Consider the following 21,627-nt stretch of genomic DNA (forward strand, 5'->3'; position numbering starts at 1 on the left):
TAGAAATAATGAAACAGTCTGAATTCCATGTCTGAATCAAATCAGTGGTGGTTTTAAAATGCCTCATCAGCAGAATGTTTTATATCCTAACTGCGGAGTAACCTCAGTTTCAGACATAGTAAAGATCAGAACAGTCCCTTTGGTAAAGGCTTTCCCTTGCTGACTTATGTACATATGTGTTTAAATTCATGTTTTTCCTCCAGCCTTTAATGAGCCCTCTAATCTTGTAAATCGGCCCGTTAAATAATTGTTCATTTTAACAGTAGTTTGCTGGAATTGTCTTGCTTGGGGCAAATCTTTGGTGTACCATTTTGAGTTATGCCTTACTTGTGTTTGAAAAATGGAAAAATGGAAAGGTGGTTGTGCATTTTTTTACTTCTAAATAGGACAGTGTTAAGCAGCCTTGGCACTGTATTTGGGGTCAGATAATTCTTTGTTGTGGGGTCTGTCCCATGCATTGTAGGATGTTTAGCAGCATCCCTGGCCTCTACCTACTAGATGCCTGTGGCACCATCCTCCCTCAAGTTGTGACAACCAAAAATGTCTCTAGACATTGCCAAATGTCCCCTGGCAGTTGGGGGGAGGGGGGCACATAAAATTTCCCCACTGAAATAAACAAATAAAAAATCCCTAGGAAACCTGAATACAGAGTCATTTATTTTTGAAAGAAAACAAACTAATTAGAAAACTTACATTGTAGATACTTAGGCTTTTAACATCATTATCATACTGAGTACCTACTATGTAAAAGCACTTTGTAAAATCTGGGCATACAGGGAGGTTTAAAGCATGTCCTCTGTTCTTAAGACCCTTACAATAGGGTTGGAGACATACACACGCACCTACACACATAGTTATCAAACTAGACATAAATTCAGGGCCTACCTTTAGAATTGGGTAAGGTTTAAGAGATTGTCCAGCAAATAAAACCAAAAAACACACATTCTTTCAGAGAAGATCTGGGAGACTCTGTATGTGAATTCTCCCCTCCTCCCCTTCCCTTAAAAATATTCCCTTGGCTGTCTGTTCTCTCTGTCCTTAACTTTATTCCAGGATGAAGTGGGTTCTAGAGATGAAGCAGGCAGATAGCAAACACTTTCCTCTTTATTGGGCACATATATTTATTTTGGAAGTTAATTTTATTTTAGTGTGTTCAACCAGCTTGACTGGAAGCAGAGTGGTAGAGTGAGAAAAGAACTAGACCCATCTGAATTGGATTTTAGGTCACTCTGTGTCGCAAACTCCTTTTTTGGCCTTGGGCAGGTCATTTGAACTCTCTGGGCTTCGTTTTCTTTGTCTGTATTCAACTATAAGCTTCCAGAGTATTTTATCTGCTCTAGATTGGAGTAAAAATTGCATCTTCTCTAGGCATTAAATCTTGCTTCTTTAGTACTCAGCATGGGACCCTAAATCACTGTTAATTGAGTTGAATTCAATTGTATAGATAAATGTCAAACAGCAAGCAAAGGTGAATTGAGTATTTTTTTTCCAGGTCCAAAAGTACACTGACTTCAGTTGCTTTGATAGCTAAATCAGTCTCCTTCAATTCAGGATTTAACTCTCCTATATATTTCTGAAAACCTATGTAAACATGTGAATAAAACTCTAAAATAAAGAGTAATATTTCTTTTGAGTAGGTGTTAAGAGGCAGCATGGCATACTATTAAAAAAGCACCAGACTCTGGAGCCAGACTGCCTGGGTTCAAATCCAGCTCTGCAATATACTGGCTACATGGCCTTAAGCAAGTTACTTTTTCTTTCTGTGCCTCGGTTTTCTCATCTGTGAAATGGGGATAATAATAGTTCCTATCTCATAGGGTTGCTTTGAAAATTAAATAATCTATTCACATAATGTACTTAGAACACTGCCTGATAAGTACTCAATGTTAACTTTTATTATTTAATAAGCATGACTCTGACAGTACCCCATTTTTTTATGTAAGGGAGGATGATAATTTTTTTATCCCCACCCCCATTAGGGATTACTTTGCCTCCTAACTTAATATGTTAGTTATACTGATGTAACTCTAGGGCCAGCTGCTATGGTATCCTTCCATATCCTTTCCTTTTACTATTTAAGTCGCCATCCCTTACATGATGGAGATCCACTAACCGCTTCACTTTTTTCCACTTTCATACTAAATTTTCAGGAGTCTAAATTTCTCCTGTCATTTCCTGCTTCCACTTCTTGCTTAGGTTGAATGCCCAGTCTCCACTCTGCACCTCCCTTCCTATGATTGCGCCCATTGAGTCTTACTCTTTAATTTTAAAATTAAAATTAGATTGCAGATTTCTATTTGTAGATTGCCTATGTGTTTTAATATGAAGAACTGGGTCCAACATGTGACATATGAGTTATAGATGAAAATTACTGATATACTTGAACAAGAAATAGGACTTTGGGCTACAGGCCAAGAAATGGGTTCATAATTATATTACTTAATTACATTGAGCCCAAACTGTTTAATTGGTGAAATATGAAAGCTCTGTGGCAATTTCCTTTTCCAAGAAAAGTGAGACTCCTTTTGGCTGCTGTTCCTTGAACAATATGTCATGCAGCATGCATGTCAAAGTCCCTCAGCGGGGCTTGTTAATTTGAAGCGTTGGTCCAGTGGGGCTTTCTGGTATTTAGGAATATTGTTCTAAGATTCACCCTTCTTGTCTTTTCTCCTTTGTTCTCTTCTTTCACCACTCTTAAAGATTCACTCTTTTTGCCCAAACCATCTGCTAAAACTATATTCAATTAATCTAACAGAAGAGATGTTTGTGCTTTGCAAATATAATCAGTCATTCTTGAGTAACTGTCAACAGAAGGCTATTTGCTGTGAAATGCTATTGAATACTTTTTTGTGTTTGTGGTTTACTGAACTTGAAACTGTTTATTTGAAACGTCATTTCCTGGAATGTTCTAGTGTCAGTGGACACAGCCTATGGCCAAGGATGTTATGCTTCAAAATGTTCATTTGGCACTTGAAAAATAAACCACCATCCATCCCGAAATTCTTCCAACTTTACCATTTTCTGTGAAGTTAGAATTTTGAGTTTTCAGGCCTAAACAAAGGAAAAAAACTGGAATTAACAGTACTACCTGGTTGTTGAAATGTGGAATATATCTGAAACATCTTTCTACAGAAATTTAAATATGAGCATCCTGATTGTGATTATTATAGAGCTTGGAAGTCAATATATTAGAAAAATATTTTATTTATATTTTCCTTCATTCATTCACTTGACAAATATTTACTGTGCGCTGACTGCATGTCAGTGTGCCAGATGCCTTGTACCAAAGAGGCACGAGACATGGTTCTTGAAGTCCTTGACATGGGAGAGACATTTAAGTCAAACATTACAATGAAATAGTTATAAAGTCCTTAATTGAAGTGTATACAAGTTACTTTGGGCACCTGGTGAAGGGAGGGAAAACCATGGCTTGGCTGGGTCGGGGCACCTTCACAAAGGTGAAATTTGAGCTTTCTTGATAAAGATAGAAATTCTGAAGCGAACAGGGCACAATGAAGAATTCTCAGCAGAGCATAGAGCTTCCAGTCCTGCACATCATTAAAAACAAGGAGAAAATTGTTGACAGTAACAGTCTTGGGATTGTTGGGGAGAGCATTTGCAGAATTGCAGGAGATGTTCACTCTTTACCTGATATATTTATGAAACATTAGATGTTTTAATAATAAGCATGTGTACTTTAGTAATCAAGAAAAAAATCCTCAAAAACAAAAAAAAAAGAAAAGAAAAAAGAAAAGAAAGATTCTTGATATTGCCATTACCATAAACACTCTGTGAACAGGTGCAACAGGGCAGAGGCAGGAAGCAGGAAGAGTCAGGCAGGAGCCACTAAGCCTTCCCGGCCCGGAGTACAGCAGGGAACACAGCCAAGTGCGTGCTAAAGCTTTGGTGTAGCTCGAGCTGTCTGCAGTCATTCCTAACGCAGTGGGTTCTCTCTTAGAGGTGGGGATCCATCCGGGAAGAGGATTTCCTTCTCCCAGGCCCTGGTCAAGCCTCCCTTGGAAAAGTCCCAGGAAGTCCAATCCAGAGTAACTGCGTGGGGGAAATGAGCAGCTTCCAGTGAAGTGGAAACCTAAAGGGTAGAGCTAGAGGGGCTAAAGCCCCGAAGCAGCTCGGGACTAGCCCAGACCTAGAAAGGAGGCCACTTAGAAAGGACCTCCTCCTGGGCTTAGCCGTACCTCTGGGCACAAAACAGCTCTAAAAGCTAACAGTCACTGAATATTGCTGTGTTGCAGACATTATGTTAAGCACTCTGTTATGTACATGCTTTCTTTTCTTCCGTACAATAAGCCCAAGCAGTAGATACTCTTGTTATATTCATTTTACAGAAGTGGAAACTGAAGCAGAGAAAAGCTAAGTACCCTGCTCAAGGTCACACGGCTATTATGTGAAAAATTGAAAACCAGGCAGCCTGACTCCAGACCCAGTATTCTTATGTACTTGATGATATTGTTTTACTCGAACAGCATTCCCCATCTGTTTCTAGGAACATTCATCCTCAGAATATCGAGATGTTATATAGAAAAAAAAATTTGTCCTCTTGGCAAATGAGTTTGGGAAACTCCCTCTTGGCAATTTCTTTATTCGTCAAAAAATATTTGTTGAGAGTATTCCACGGATAGAGTGTACTTTAGAGAAACACTGCTCTGGGCCATTATTGGTGTTGGCAGAACTGAAGAAGAATACTGAGCAAGAATATTTGCTCAGATACACTTCAAGGAACTGAGTGTGAATGGCCTTGGATTTGTTCTCCTTCTAGATTTTCTAGGCTATCGTTGGGATCTTGCAGTTGCTAGAATATTGGCAAGATAGAATCAAGCAATGTTTCCTAAATTGGCATGATAGAGATTATTCTTGTGTTCTTGAAGAGCTTTTGTACCCACTCAAGTGTAAACTCTACCCAACAACCAACTTCTTATTCACACTATTTGAGCTTATTTTATTAAAATAAATGTAGTATTATTGGAAATGTTTGACATATGCTAAGGGTTTTCTCTGTCGGGTTTTTCTATGGCCCCAAAGGAGTCAGAATTTGGTAGGATTTTTCTTTCCTAGAAGGAATTTTTATCTTAAAACATTCCACAAACTTTCCCTACTCTCATTTTGAATGTTCTTCCTTCACAATTATTTTGTGAATACAGGAAGGGAGACTGATAGCCCTGGGAAAGGTGTCCTGTTAAAATCACCAGTCCTCAATACCTTTAGGGAATAATATATCTGCTTGTGGAACTGTCTGAGAAATTAACTTGTTTTAAGTCTTAGAAAAAATATATTTTTCCCTGACATTAAATTTCATTTTTTATTAATTTTAATTTTAATGTGTAGTGGTTGTTTGCTTTTATTTTTTCTGAACAAATTTTGGTCTTGACTTTTTAGAATTGCATTTAGTGAAGCAAATACCTAGAACAAAGAAGAATTAGAAACTTTAAGAATTTGCTTATTCTTTTTCTCTTTTTTTCTTTCATCTAAAAGTAGATTTATGGTCATGGGGCATTTGTGGCTCCTTCTAATGGTCTTTTGAGGATGATCTTCTCATTTTTTATTCAGATATGTTATTTCCTCTAGTGGCAAGTTATGTAGTGTCTGGCTTTACCGTAAGACCTGTGGCAGATATATATTTTTTCAGCTGGAAATTGCTGAGAACTTTTCTTGAGGTTTGAACACATTCATAGTGTTCATATTTCAATATCACATAGTGTTCATATTTCAGTTTCACATAGTGAAATTCATAAGTTTCACTAAAACAGTTAATATCTTTATATTTCAATCAGCTAACGTAGACATTTCCACTGGCATCTGTAAAAAGACAAACTGTATGTAGATTGATCGTTTAAATATGTTCATGAGATAAAATAAGATTTGTTAAAAATGAATCACTTAGAATGTGTTCTGCCTTTTAGTTTGGGAGATTCCGTAGTCATTTTAGAGCCTTAGACTGCATGAATATTGCTGTTATTATTGTATCATTTAGTTAAAATCTACCATTTCTGTGTAAAAGTAGACAAGACCCAGGCCCAGTGGCATACAGCACTGTGACCAATTCCTTGCTATCTGCCACAGACTGGAGAGGTGGCAGATGAGTGCTGTGAGAGGAGGAGTCTCATGGGGCCCCTTTATGCATAGCATGCTCAGCTTCGTCCCCACATCTGCTTTAATTTGGCCTGTATGCCTTAGAAAATTAAGGAATGTGGTGTTGGTAAAGGAAACGGAAGCTTAAAAAATTAGTATTATTTATCCTGGAGAAGAAGGGTTATGGAAGGACTTAATAATGATATCCTTAGTGCCCCAGTGGATTTCCTCCCACCCAAGAATGGGATCCATATAAATCCAGGGTGGGGCTGTCTGGAAAATGTAGGCTACCTCATTAAAACAGTATCATCACAGTATTGCACAACTTGGCTCACAAGGCGATCTCCTATTTCAATAAAAATATTGAACACCCACTTCATGTCAGGCAGATAAAATGGGTAGGACACAGGTCCTTCCATCAAGGAGCTCACAGTCGGCAGCAGTGGCTTCACATGGATAAAGACATTTGAGCTAAACCTTGAAAGGGTGGGAGGTGGGATAAGAAAGAACAAAATCAGAGCTCATGAAAGTACATAGTTGGAGGAGTAGAGGATGTTTTTGTAAGTCTAGAGCAATAGGTGAGTTAGGAGAAGTGGGAAATGAGTCAAATGAAAGGTGAGGGTTGGTTTGTAAAGGGCACTGGATGCAGAGCTAAAGTTTGGAATTGGTTCTTTAGGCAGTGGGAGCCACTTAAGATTTTAAGCATTGGATTGGCATGATAGGACTTTTTTCTAAAATATGGACACTGGATAGGTTATCCTTTTAATCTGTAAAGAAGTGTGATGAATAGAATGGAGACACAGGAAATGGATTGGGGAGACCCCAAATATACCGAGCCTGCACAACCACAGTGCTGGAGTTAACGAAGCAAATTTTATTTGCTGTGTGGCTGACAAGCCAGCTTCTACGCTTCTATGCTAAATATACTAAAGAGGAAGTGATGGGATTTCCAGGGACACTGTGTTCTTCGCCTACGCACTTCTCTGCATCATGCTAATGCTACATTTTGCAAAAGCTGTGGTTTACCTAGCATAGAATGAACTCTGTTCCAGTACCGTTGCCTAAAAACAGATGTCTGCAAACAAAGAAACAAGAAAATATACTGTGAACATCTGATTGGAACTTTATGGTTAACTGGACTTTAAAAAATGGTCCTGGAAAATAAGAGTTTAGATTAGTTCATTCTTAGGGTCCTTCAACTCTGTGAACATCCTCAAAATTAAGTGCTAGGAACAGAGGGTATGTGCTGGGTGTAAGATGGAAACGTCAGGCTAAATAAAGTATTGAAAGAAGTTGACTATTATAAGATTGCTTATTTGTAACCCTACTAATGACCTCCTCATTTGGATAATCATCACTGATGAGCCAAGGCTCAAGCCCATGTTCTTGCCTGACACCAGCATTTTCTGATGTGACCCAGAACTCACGGATTTTTCAACTCTTTAAATCCTCCTTCTTAACCCTTAAACAACTCAAAATCTGCAGGTAAATAGAGGCAGCATGGATGTAGAGTAAGCTTGTAGTCTATGTTAGAGTATCTTGGGTTCAAATCCTTCCATGCTTCTTAGTAGTTGGACAAATTATTTAACTGTTTAAATCTCAGTTTTCTCTTCTTCACAATGGAAACAATTTATCTTGAATAGTTGATAGCATGATTTGAAATAATTTAGACAGTATCTGGTCCCTGATAAACCATCTATAATAGTAACCATTATTATTAGAGCTAATTGCCAAAACAATGGGTAAGGATATTCCAGCAGAGGGTATACTCTCAGGATTGACTTTATCTCTCAAGCCTTGATGCCTGTATCCCATTGCACAGTTCAGCTTGGTCAGCTTCCCCACAGCAGAGAAGCTCTCATAATAAAAGAATAGTAGCTGGTTCTGATGAGCCAAACTCACAAACCATCACCCCACTGTAGCCAGCATCCATGAGTGTATACAAGGCTGATTCTCTCCTCATTGCTGTAGAGAAAGGCACTTGATAGATGCTTCATAATTGTTATGCAGAATTAAAATAACACTCACAGGCATGAGGATGGAGAAATCTTCATCTTTTACTGTCCCCTTTTCTCTCTCTGCCGATGTCCCTAACCTAGTAACACTGTGTATGCAAAGATTTATGATACTTCTAAAGAAAAAAAACAGGACATTGCTGTTGAAGGCAACAAAGTTTAGTACAAAGCAAATTGTTTGAAATGTAGAAAAAAATCAAGGCAGAGAAAACAAAGAATCAAATTTAGTGCTTACTGTTTACAATTTACCCTACTGAGTGAATTCTCAAGAAATCTATTTTTTGTGTGTGTGTGAGGAACATTAGCCCTGAGCTAACGTCTGTTGCCAATCTTCCTCTTTTTGCTGAGGAAGACTGGCCATGAGGTAACATCTGTGTTCATCTTCCTCCACTTCATATGGGACACCGCCACAGCATGGCTTGACAAGCGGTGCATCAGTGCGCACCCGGGATCTGAACCCCGCGCCGCTTCAGTGGAGCACGCACACCTAACTGCTACGCCACTGGGCCGGCCCCGAAATCTATTTTTTTTTTATTGCAGTAATATTGTCTATTTTTTAATATAGTCAAAACCTACCATTTCTAGGCATTCTCAGAAGATCCTCACACACAGAAAACTGAGGACGATGACCACTGATGCTTGTATTATTGTTCCTTCTCTGTACTAATAGCATCTTTTAAAAGGAATATATTTAAAATGTAGTTGAAACTGTTCTGAGTTATGGCTTTGATTAATGTGTGTGGGAAAACATAAGTCAGGAAGTGTTTCAAAGGCTGCATTTCTGTTCCCATTACCGTAGACCGTATATCCATTTAGCCATCCCATATTCACTTGTCTCAGGCAGCATGTTAGAACAAAGAAATAGCCCTTTATGAAGGGCTTCATCCTGGAATTACTCCTTTTCTGAAAGAGGGAAGTACGAATTCATCTTTTTAGTTGAATAATTTTAAATGAAATCATTTGAATGTCATTTTTGTCCACAAATGAGGAGTTAAAAGAATTTTTGACCTGAATTTTCTGAGACTTAGTACTATATGTTGTTGCAAAAAAACAGTGGTTAAACTTATAAAGCAGGGATTTTTGATAAAAATGCAAAATATATACCAAAAGAACTCTGTATCCTGTATTTTCATTTAATATGGTAAACAGACATTAATTGAACAATATATCAACAAACATTAATTGAACATCTGGGAGAAGAGAGGCAAGAACCAATATTTATGGAATATCTTCTATGTGCCAGTTACTTTACATGATTTTTTTCATCCTCAGAACACTCCTCTGAGATATGTCTTATTATCTCTGGCAGGTCCCTGCACCTACCTGGGCCTTATTTCCTCATCAGTAAAATAAATGACAATGTTCTTGCGGGGCTGTTATATGAATCTAGCAAACGCATGTCTATCAGAGTTGCAAAGATGAAAAATCCGTGGCACATAATGTTGAAGAAAACTGTAGTGGCAATGTGCTACTGATGGTGATCATCTCACTGACTTGGAATTCAAATGGAGCACTGGGGCAGAGAAGTGATTTGGGATATAGGGAGACAAGGTAACCTGAAACTGGTTATAATAAGAAAAAAACTTCAATAATGTCCTACAACATTTTATAACAGTAGCATCCTTTTATTAATTACAAATGTATAAAGTTTCTTTTTTTAAAAAAAAAAAGAATTGACAGCAGCAGTGAATACCCTTGCTTTAGGACTTAAGTGAAGTAGGATCAAATAAGATTTCTCATCCAGGTCTTCTTAGAGTGATGTGAGGATGAAGATGAGGGTAGACTCTTTCCAATTTTAGGATGAAATGATTATGGCAGTGCATTCTAGAGCATGCTGTACCAAGCTCTAAGTGCTGGATATGCAGTTCTCATTGAGCCTAGAAGGCAGGAATTACTGTTATTCCTTTTACAGATGAAGGGCCTAAGGTTGATGCTACTTACAACGTACAAAAATAGAAAATCTCTTATTTATTTTTCTTAATGTTTCTCTTTAAGTTTTTTCTTTGCCCTTCCCCATTTTTTAAACTGAGAAATACTTCAAATATTTGGAAAACGGCATTGAATAATAAACATAAACATATCCCTCACCCAGATTTCATAAATGTTAACAATTTCAAATATTTGTTTCAGATCCTTAGTTTTAAAAGAAATAAAAACTTACCAGTACAGTTGAAACCTGTTTTGTACCTCTCCACAAGTCATCCTCTTCTCTCTGCAGTTGTAACCAGTATTCTGATTGTTTTAACATTTTTCTGTAAGTGTGTATATCCAAAAACAGTATCATAGAGTTTTTGTGATTTTGAATTTAAGTAAATGGTATTATTTTCTCCTGTATTTGGGTTTATTCTGTTTTATTTATATCTTCTTGAAGTGAGTGTTTAGTCCATTAACTTTCAGTCTTTCTTATTTTCTACTGTATACATTTTGGGCCATCCCTCTCTCTCTAAGCACTTTAGCTGCTTGAGCTGCTTTCCACAAGTTTTGACATATTGCCTTCATGGCCATCTAATTAAATATGTTGAAATTTTCATTATGATTTCTTCTTTGACTCTTTATTATAGCTTTCTTTAAGTTTCAAAAAAATTGGAGTTATTATTGAGTTATTGAGTTCCAATTTTGTTGCATAGTGATTGTTAAACATGTTTTATAGAATACCAATTCCTTGGTATTCATTTAGACATAATTTTGGCTTTTTACACAGTCAGTTTTTTAAAAATGTGTTGTGTTGACTTGAAAAGAATATACAGCCTCCTTTTCCTGGGAAGAAGGTTCTACATATATTCATCAGAGCAAACTTATTAATTGTGCTGTTCAAAACTGCCGTATCATTACTAGTTTTTTATCTGCTGGATCTATCTGTTTTTGAGAGAAGTGTATTACAAGTTTTATAAATTTCTCCTTGAATTTACATCAGCTTAGCTTTATATAGTTTGAGGCTTGTTTGCTTTGTATAGTTGCGCCTAAAGACCTTTCTTCTTAATAATGATTTTTCCCTGCAAGTCTATTTTATCTTATATTAATATCATGGAACCAACTCTTTTTTGGTTTCTTTTTCTTCTTCTATTTCTTTACTTCTGACTTATCTAGGTCATTGTGGTTTAGTTGATTCTGTTGTAAGCGGCATATAGTTAGATTTTTAAATAGTCTCACAATAGCAGTTAACAGGGGTGTTGGTTCTGTTTATCTTTACTGTGATCACATATTTTAGTAATTTTCTAGTATTTTTTTCTATTAAAGTTGCTGTTTTTCTTTTTTATACCTTTTTTTGCTTTCTATTGGATTAATTGGTTTTTCTTTCCCTCTCTCCCTATTTTTCCCTCCGCTATTTGAAAACTTGTACATTCTTTCTATTCTTTTAGTAGTTACTAATAAAATATTACAAGTATATTTGTCTTAATTAATATAGCAATCATAAATTGCTCCAATATATCCCCTTCCATCATGCATATTATCATATATATTATTGTTGACTAGTGATTTAGTTATGCCCTATTCCTAAATCCTCCCCAGATTTGTTATTATTTGGTTATTGTTATTTTTTTGGCTTTGCTACTTGCTGTTACTTTTTGAGTTAAGTGCTATGCCTCAGTTTCCTCATATGTATAATGAGGATTGTAATAGTATCTACTTATCGTTATTATGATAATTAAATGAGCTGGTTCAGTTCCTGGCACATAATACCTGCTCAGTAAATTTTAGCTGTTATTGTTTTTTTTTTTTTTTTTTTGGTGAGGAGATCAGCCCTGTGCTAACATCTGCCAATCCTCCTCTTTTTTTGCTGAGGAAGACTGGCCCTGGGCTAACATCCATGCCCATCTTCCTCCACTCTATATGGGACGCCGCCACAGCATGGCTTGCCAAGCAGTGCATCGGTGCGTGCCCAGGATCCGAACCGGCGAACCCCGGACTGCTGCAGCGGAGTGTGCGCACTTAACCGTTTGCACCACTGGCCCGGCCCCTGTTATTGTTATTTATGGTCAGTACTGATTAGATTACCAACATGTTTATTGACATTTTTAGTAACTATTATTCCTTTCTTCTTAATCAATTACCTTCTTCCTGAAATAGAACCCATAGTAGTTCTTTTAATACAGTTCTGTGAGTAATAAACTCTCAGTTTTATTTGAAAATGCCTTAATAATTGTTCTTAACTTTGAATGATGTTTAGGTGGGTATGGCATTATAGATGGTAGTTATTTTCTCCCAGAATTTGGAAGATATTATTCTATTTTCTTCTGGCTCCTATAGTTGCTCTTGAGAAATCTAATCGTATGTATGATGATGTGCATTTTCACCATGATCTGACTGGGGGCACCTTTGTTTTTACTTCTTCCTGCTCTGCTTCTTTCTGCTTCTTCAATTTGAGAACCTTGTCTTTTTTATCCTTTTGGATTTTGTAATGTCATAAACTATTATCTCCTCAAATATTGCTCTCCCTTATTCTGTTCTCTCCTTCTGGAATCCTCAGAAGATAAATATCTCATTCTGTCTCCCATGTCTCTCAATCTCACTTTCATAGTTTCCACTCTCCATTTCTTTTTGCAGCTTTCTGGGTGATTCCTTCAGATCCATTCTTTCAGTTCATAGTATTTCTCTTCAGTTTGTAATTCTTTTTAACCCATCTATTGAGTTTTTTTTAATAACCTTTTTATTTTAGAAAAGTTTTAGATTTACAGAAAAATTACAAAGATAGTTCAGAGAGTTCACTTATACACCCCACCCAGTTTCCCCTATTAACATCTTACCCCTATTAACATCTTACATTGGTCTGGTGCATTTGTTATAATTAGTGAACTAATATTGATACATTGTTATTAACTAAAAGCCCATAGTTTAAGTTTCCTTAGTTTTTTGGGTTTTTTTGTGAAGATCAGCCCTGAACTAACATCCATGCCAATCCTCCTCTTTTTGCTGAGGAAGCCTGGCCCTGAGCTAACATCCGTGCCCATCTTCCTCCACTTTATATGGGACGCCGCCACAGCATGGCTTGACAAGCGGTGCGTCGGTGTGCGCTGGGGATCCGAACCCGGGCCGCCAGCAGCGGAGCGGCCGCACTTAACCGCTACGCCACGGGGCCGGCCCCAAGTTTCCTTAGTTTTTACCTAATGTGTTTTTTCTGTCCAGGATACCACATTACCATTTCGTTGTCATGTCTTTTTTTTTTTAATTCTTTTTATTGAGGTAACTGGTTTATAACATTATATAAATTTCAGGTGTACATCATTATATTTAATTTCTATGTAGACTACATCATGTTCACGACCCAAAGACTAATTACCATCCATCACCGTACACGTGTGCCCAGTCACCCCTTTTGCTCTCCTCCCTCTCCACTTCCCCTCTGGTAACCATGAATCAAATCTCTGTATAAATCTGTATCTGTGTGTGTGTTGTTGTATTTGTTTTTATCTTCTATTTATGGGTGAGATAATAACAGTATTTTACTTTCTCCATCTTACTTATTTCACTTAGCATAATACCCTCAAGGTCCATCCATGTTGTCGCAAATGGCAAGATTTCATCTTCTTTATAGCCAAGTTGTATTCCATTGTGTGTATATATATATACATACACACGTATATATATATACACACACATATCTTCTTTACCCATTCATCTGTTGATGGGCACTTAGGTTGTTTCCAAGTCTTGGCTATTGTGAATAATGCTGCAGTGAACATAGGGGTGCCTATATCTTTATGCATTCGTGTTTTCATATTCTTTGGGTAAATACCCAGCAGTGGAACAGCTGGATCATATGTCATGTCTTCTTAGGCTCCTCCTAGCTGTGACAGTTTCTCAGACTTTCCTTGTTTTTGCTGACCTTGATAGTTTTGAGGAGCACTGGTCAGTTATTTTGTAGATGCCCCTTGATTGCATTTTGTCTGATGTTTTTCTCAGGGTTAGACTGGGGTTATGAGCTTTGTGGAAGAAGATGACAGAGATAAAGTTCCATTCTCATATCGTATCGAGAGTACATGCTCTCAACGTGACTTATGACTGTTGTGTTGTCCTTGATCACCTGGCTGAAGTTGTGTGTATCAGGTTTCTCCACGGTAACATCCCCCTCTCCATTCTGTACTCTTTAGAAGGAAGTCAGGACAGTGACATTTGTCTATTTACATATTTTTATATAAAACACCATGATAAATTAATTTTATTATTTTGTATAGCCAATATTTGCTTAGATTTAGCCACATATTTATATAATTTTTTTTGTGTGTGTGTGTGTGTGTGAGGAAGATCAGCCCTGAGCTAACATCCTTGCCAATCCTCCTCTTTTTGCTTAGGAAAACTGGCCCTGGGCTAACATCTGTGTCTATCTTCCTCCACTTTATATGGGACGCCGCCACAGCATGGCTTGACAAGTGGTGCATCCGTGCGCGCCCGGATCGAACCCCAAGCCACCAGCAGCGGGGTGTGCGCACTTAACCCCTACGCCACGGGGCTGCCCCGACATATTTATATAATATTTTTATATTGTAAAACATACATAACATTAAATTTACCATCTTAACCATTTTTAGTTGTACAGTTCAGCAACATTAAGTACAGTCACATTGTTGTGCTGCCATCACCACCATCCACCTCCAGAACTTTTTTCATCTTGTGAAACTGAAACTCTATACCCATTAAACACTACTTTCCCCTCAGCTCTTGGCAACCACCATTCTACTTTTTGTCTCTTTCATTGAGTTTTTAACTTAAACTACGTGTGGTTTAAGTCATAGATTGTTACATGACATTTTGGCATGTAGTTTTTCATTGTGGTCTTATTTTCATTGAGTCCTTTGTTTCCTGAGAGGGCGAAGTGTGGAGGTACCTGCACAGCACATCCACCTGGGCTTTGGCTGGATCTCTCTGGGTTTCTGAGATCTTAGACCAGTCTTCCAGTTACTTTCTCAGCTCGGGGTTTTCAAAACCCCATGGGTCACCGCAGCATCAACTTTTACTTCCTGCTCTAGCTTAAATTCCCCAATTGTTTCTGGTCTCTGGGGATTTCTGTCTCCTTCTCTTTCTTTTTCTTCCTTTTTCCCCTCTCCCTCCCCACCCAATCTCCGTTCCTTCGTCTCATTCTCTCTTCCTCTCTTCCTTTATCATTTTGTGAGTTATACTATGCATGAAACAATAGTTTTTAAAATTCTACTTTCTAAACATTTCTACTTGCTTGTGTGAGAAGGGGATCCCTTCTACATCAGCTTGAGCAGTCAGAAGTCCACCTAGTTCTTTTCTAAGGAAGCAAAACAGCTTTCATTCCGGCTGGTGCTTGATATCTGGAGAAGATAAGAACTGGAAAATCAGGACAGTGACTTGTCTGTGACACTTATTGTCATGGGATAATGAGGAAAGGATGAGGAGAACCATGAAAAGCATGAATGGCCAAGGCCAGTGGTCCCCAATCATTATTCCATCAAATTTCCCTTCTATGTTTATCTTTATATATGTGCTTTGCAAGATTTTACAAAAAGAGAAAAAAAAATACGTATAAATCTGTTAACTGATGATGATTTATTTTCAAAATTTGTTAGTCACAAAATTTTATAACCACCACACTTTAATTTATCACGAGATGACCAATGTTACTTTATCAACTTGATATTCTTCCACTAAGAGCAAAGAAATTAAATTTGCCAATTTAGTTTATCAGGAAACCATTTCACCTATAAAGGTATAATTTTTTTCTATGTTTTTAAGAATATTTGAAATTGGCTCGTAGAGTCCTTTTTGTGATCCTGGGTTGGGAAACACTAGCGTAAACGTACTTATTAGAGACCTTGAAAGAGAACGGTCATTCTTGCCCGCTTCCTTCCTCCTTCAAGATTTAGCTGGCTGGTCTAGAAACTGCATCTGCAGCCGCTGCTGATCCCCCTCTTGACTCAAGTCACAGCATCTGCAGAGGTTGGTGATGCAGTTCCTAAGTGGCCTAGGCACAGGTATTTATTAGCTTTTAGAGGATGTTATTTGGACCAGCAGGAAGATTATCACACGAAATCTTCTTGTTGTCACTCATGACAAATGACCCCACTTTTCCTATCAGATTAGACATTCCTGGGCCATCAAAGCAAGTGTGTTCTTATCAGTGATTCTGCCCAGATTTGGTAAATACAACTTATATACTCAGCCCTCACTTAAAGATTTTCACTATAGGTTTTTCTTTGTTTATTTATTCGTTCAGAATAGTGCCTTAGAAAAATTTGTACTGATTGTTCTTGGCATTTATTAAGCAGGGCTCCTCCATCCCCCATCTCCCAACCCCAACACCCAGCATTGAAGGGGAAACAAAACTCTAATTCCAAATCTAAGCCACTCGTGACACTCACACCTGGGCTTACTCTGAAGTTAGCCTGTCATCGAAGGACAGCAGGCAAAGCGCTCCTCACTGGAGAGCCTCGGAAGATAGTGGGAGAGTGAATCAGGAGGCCATCAGGAGGAGCAGCCATCTCTTTGTTGCTTGATGTAGTGAGAGAGAGCATATTTTTAGAATGGACTTTGCTAGAGGGATAAACAATACAGTTCCATTATCCAAACTTTTGAATCATACTTCTAGCCTTCTAACTTACCTGATTCACCCCTGTGTACTATTCTGTTTTCATAATGAAAAATGGTCATTAAGTGAAGGATGGGTATATTAGTGAGTGCACTTAGGGTTACTACATTGAAATCTAGGGAATAGAGATAAAGAGAATGGAGTGAGGAGTGGTCTTGGTCATTGGCCTGGAAGGAGTGGGGATAGGTCCCTGAGTGAGTTCGGGTAGGAGTCATATGGGAAATGGGCACATGTGCAGCCTTCTAATCCTTCCACAGGGGCTGCTGCCTGCTGTCTGTATTCAAGGGTATTTTATGGTGCATCTACTTGCAGATCCTTAAATAAACCATATTGTTTCACAGCTGCTCATTCACCATGTCTCCATATGCTATGTGTACTCGTTGTTTCCTTTGTCAGATGTGAGCTCCTTTAGCATGACTTTAAATCTTTGCATGTCCAGCACCCAACACAAGGTAATACCAATAATGTCTGTCAGATTTAGCAGAACTGACCCTGTTCAAGTGCTTCGGGCCAAGAAAGTGAGAGGGCCTAGAGGGAAGCTTCATTTTGGGGAGTGGAGGAGTCAATCCATAGAAGCTCTTCATCTCTTACAGAAACACAGGTCTGGTAAGGAAGCGCTAACTATGACTAAAGGGAAAGCAAAGAGAAAGAAGGTAAAGACACAACTAAGTATAAGTGGAGCCTGCCTTGGGGAAGCACAGTCAAGTGGAGGAGAGAGGTTGGGGCGCATGTCATGAAGTCAGATGGGAAGTCCACATCTACGCCTGTTTGATCTGGTCACCGTCATTACAGTGACTTTGGATTTAAGCCTTTTTGTTAATCATTTAGCCTTTGTTTAATCATTTAGACATTTTTCTTTTGTCCTTCCTTGCCTCCATCTTAACCATCACATTAATGTTAGCTCAGAGAACTTCTAACCTAGGCAGTCTCCCAGGTGAGTTACTTTCAGTCCCTTTTGATATACATGTGTTTAAAGTGACCATCATTTCCTCTTATAGAAGAAGACTGATTTTATTTAATAATTTTTTCAAGTGGAGAGATTAGTTGTGGTCACAGTGGCAAATTTTTCATAATTCTCCAAGTGCTATAAAAAGTAACTTAATGGCATGAAGTGAATTCCCACGATGGAAGTTGTCCTGTCATTGTGAATTGCTGTAATCATCTTTGAAGTGATATTTCTTTCCACACTGTCTGTCAGCAACTATGTAGGGTTTGTTTTAGATTCAAAAATGTGTGAGATGAGTTGATCTACATCCAAGAGATTTAAACATTTTTTGTTGTTTTTTTTGGATCTGATTGCTGTTCACTAGTTCAGTTGTGTGGTTCAGTTTTGTCATGTTTAGCTGTCTCGAAATCTTATATTCAGAGGCAGTGTCTACATACTCTTTTTGTTTCCCCTTCACTTACTGAGAGATGGCTGGAGAAGAAAAATAATCTTTTATCTTTTTGCATTACATACAATTTTTAAATAAATCTTATTCCTACTACTCTACACAAGTCTTATTTCTAAAAATTTTGATATATACATTTCTCAAGACTGATCGGCATTTCCCCCCATCTAATACATACACATCCAGGGTTTTTGTTTTCTTTTCAAATCTTCCAGACTGGGGAAAAATGTACTGTTTGTAAGCAGATGATTTAGTTTGAATAAATGCCTTTTTATTTCTCTCTCCCTGTGATTTACTGCTTGAAACCGTGAGAAACATCCAAGTAGAGATGGTGTTTTCCAGCTTTGACAAAACCTTGGTTGTTGACCTCACAGACTTAGGAAGATTGATCTCATGTGATTCAGTGGTGGAAGTAATAATATTAGCAGTTGAAACCTTATAAGACACCATCAGGAAAAGGAAACTTTGGTCATTCTGCTTCTTGTTAAGAACAGCTGGCAATTTAAAAAGCAGACACTTGCTAAGGAGGAGGAGATAAAAATGATCAAACAGAAATGCCTCTTCCTTCAGTTAAATATGAACTGAGAATGCTGCATAGAAGTAATAAAATCAAAGTCTTAGAAGCTTCCCTTGATGAGTGTGTGTATATGTGCTTATTTTTATTTGGTCTTCAAAAATGAATTTTCTTATGTATTTATTCTCTTTGAGGGATCAAAATAATTTTTTGTGAAATACTTATTTTATATAAAACCCTGTTTAAGATGTCATGTTTGCCCTGGCTGTGTCGAGACTCAGACAAGATTATCTCCTGTGTGAATTATGTCTGCAGGAGATAGGCTGTCACCATACCTTCTACACAATGATCCCACTCATCTGCCAGGAGGCGGAGGTGACTTCCCTCATTCTGAGCACTGCCCATAAAAGGCAGGCCCTCTGCAGTGCCCAGTTTGAGGCACTAAATGAAGTCTGCCATGGTGACCATTGAGTACTTTGATTGTGAGGAAGCATCTTCAAGAGGAAATGATTCTGATGAAAGAAATGTGCATGACCAGTTGTACAAGATGTGACTGTGAAGCCATCAAAAGTGTGTGCAGTAGAGAGAAAAGAAATGAACATGTGAGCTGGATTTCCTCAAACCCCACCAACCTTGGACAGTGAGTTCTGGGAGGAAAATAATAGAGACCTTGGCATCTAACATTAAACCACCCTGGGGCCGGCCCTGTGGCTTAGCGGTTAAGTGCGCGCGCTCTGCTACTGGCGGCCGGGGTTCGGATCCCAGGCGCACACTGACGCACCGCTTCTCCGGCCGTGCTGAGGCTGCGTCCCACATACAGCAACTAGAAGGATGTGCAACCATGACGTACACCTATCTACTGGGGCTTTGGGGAAAAAAAAGGAGGAGAATTGGCAATAGATGTTAGCTCAGAGCTGGTCTTCCTCAGCAAAAAGAGGAGGTTTAACATGGATGTTAGCTCACAGCTGATCTTCCTCACAAAAAAAAAAAAAAAAACACACAGATGTCTTCCTTCTGGTTTGAGGAATTCCAGGGGGTCGCAAATGTACTAAAAATAACTGAACATTTTTCACTTTGTTCTTTGTGGCGTTGGTTCTGTTTCCCGTTGGACCTTTATCCTGAAGTGGAGAAGTACCCTTTCTTCTCCAAGAGCTTTGAGGATCAAAGGATCTTAGTTGCTAGAGCTGGAAGAGGATCTCAAAGATCATCTAGTGGAATGATCTGATTGTTTGTGTGAATAAAGTGAAACCCAGAGAGAATGTGACTTGTGCAAGGACTTGGATCACAGTTTGTGTAAGAACCCAAGTTTTCTGATTTGTGGCCCAGGGCACTTATGTATACCGCCCCCGCACCAGCTGAATCCCATTCTCTCCAAGACACATCTTCTCCTTAACCAGATGGGTCTCCTCAGTGTGTCCTTCACAAACCTGGCTCACGCTCACCTCTGCACCTTGGTGGATGCCATGTGCCCTGCTCAGCATACCCTTCTTCTCCAACTCCTCTACTCAAGCCTGTCACGTCCCGCAATGCTTAGCCGAACCCTATTGTAGCTTTTCCAGCCCAAATTAACCTCTCCTCTCTCTGGCCCTCCTTCAGGCCCATTGTCATTCTCTCCTTCATGTTTGGTCTCAATTTCCCAGCCAGACTATGCTCTCCAATGTTCAAGTTTCTGTCTTCTGCACTGTAGTCCTCCCAGCATGTACTGCCAGGTTGAGGATATAGTGGACTCCCAGCTTGTTGATGGGCAAGTTGAACAGACTTATGTTGGGCAGGTAAAAGAAGGGAGAGAGAGGCCCACGCATATAGAACTCAAATGCACAGAGGTTAGGTCTTCCTCAGAATCAGTCTCCACTGGTCAAACGTTTCCAGCGCCTGCATCAGCAGCCACTTCCATTTATTCCTTCTCTCCAGAGACAATTCAAGCAAAAGATAGTTCTATCATTGTTGGTATAGAAGTCTCCCAAAGGCCTTGCCAATATTATAGTTTTGAGATTCACAGCTTCATCTAAAGCTCCCCTTTTAGGAGGGATGAAAACCATAGGATGGATATCATGGTAGATGCCCAAAATGGACATTGACTGACTGACCCCAAGAGCATCTATTGACTGACCCCTAGGAAAATCACAAGTGCCCTGATAATAGAAAGATTTTCCATGGAAACTAATAAAGGCCATAGTTATCCTAAGCAAAGGAGCTTCTGTGAATCATACTGCAACTCATAAGCATGCTTTCTAGCTCCTTTTTAAAGCTCCTCCTAAAACAGCAGTCCTAAGATTTAAAGCCAAGAAAAGGAAGGACTCAAGATCACCTCCAGAATCTATTGTAATATATTTAATCTTGTACCATCCTAGTTTGTATTCACCAGATTCAACCCTCAGTAGACTTGAGGCAGAGTGCCTTGGTGGAAAGGGGTCCTTAGAGACAGGCATCCAGGCAGTGTAGCAATATAAAAAGAGCACCAGACCAGAAGAATAAAGACCCAGGTTTGAGGCCTGACTGTGCCACTTACTGTTTCGAAAATGTTATGCAAAGCCTGTGACCGATCTCAGCTTCAATCTTCTTTTCTATTAAATGCGAATAATAATCCCTGCCCTGCGTCTAGGCATTCTTCACACATATAATGATTTCTTTAACATTTCCCTCACTGCTAGATTATCAGCTACATGAGGCCAGGATCTATATGTGTCTTATTTACCACTGTATCTCCAGAACTTGGCCCATAGTAGGGTATGTACTCTATTCTTTGGTTGGTTGACTGAAAGGGAAAAGTTTAAAGCAATTATAAGCTGTTATTATCATTCTTGTTATCTTTCATGTTGTTGTTCTGGCTCTGTAGAGGGTGGTAGTTTTTAGTTTTGGTTCCCATTTTCCACACTTCATGGCTAAGAAGGAACTGAGGCAAAAGACCCACAGTGAATCAACAGAGACCAACCACTGCCCCTTGATCCTAAGTGAGTAACTTCGAACGTTCACGGTATTTCTTTGTAGATTCTTCCCTAGTCTCAGTACCTGGCACACAAAGTGGATGTGTCTGACCTTTACTTAAGTCTGCTCTGTGTCCCTTGTTCCATG

The 21,627-nt window shown here is 38.7% G+C and overlaps 1 protein-coding gene across 1 annotated transcript in view; it reads left to right on the forward strand.

Annotated features, from left to right (window-relative positions):
• The window catches only part of CPQ (carboxypeptidase Q), a 465,359-nt gene that overhangs the window by 312,343 nt on the left and 131,389 nt on the right, over positions 1 to 21,627 (forward strand). The window lies entirely within an intron of this gene.

Source organism: Diceros bicornis, chromosome 21 (genome assembly GCF_020826845.1).
Source record: "Diceros bicornis minor isolate mBicDic1 chromosome 21, mDicBic1.mat.cur, whole genome shotgun sequence".
NCBI lineage: Eukaryota > Metazoa > Chordata > Mammalia > Perissodactyla > Rhinocerotidae > Diceros > Diceros bicornis.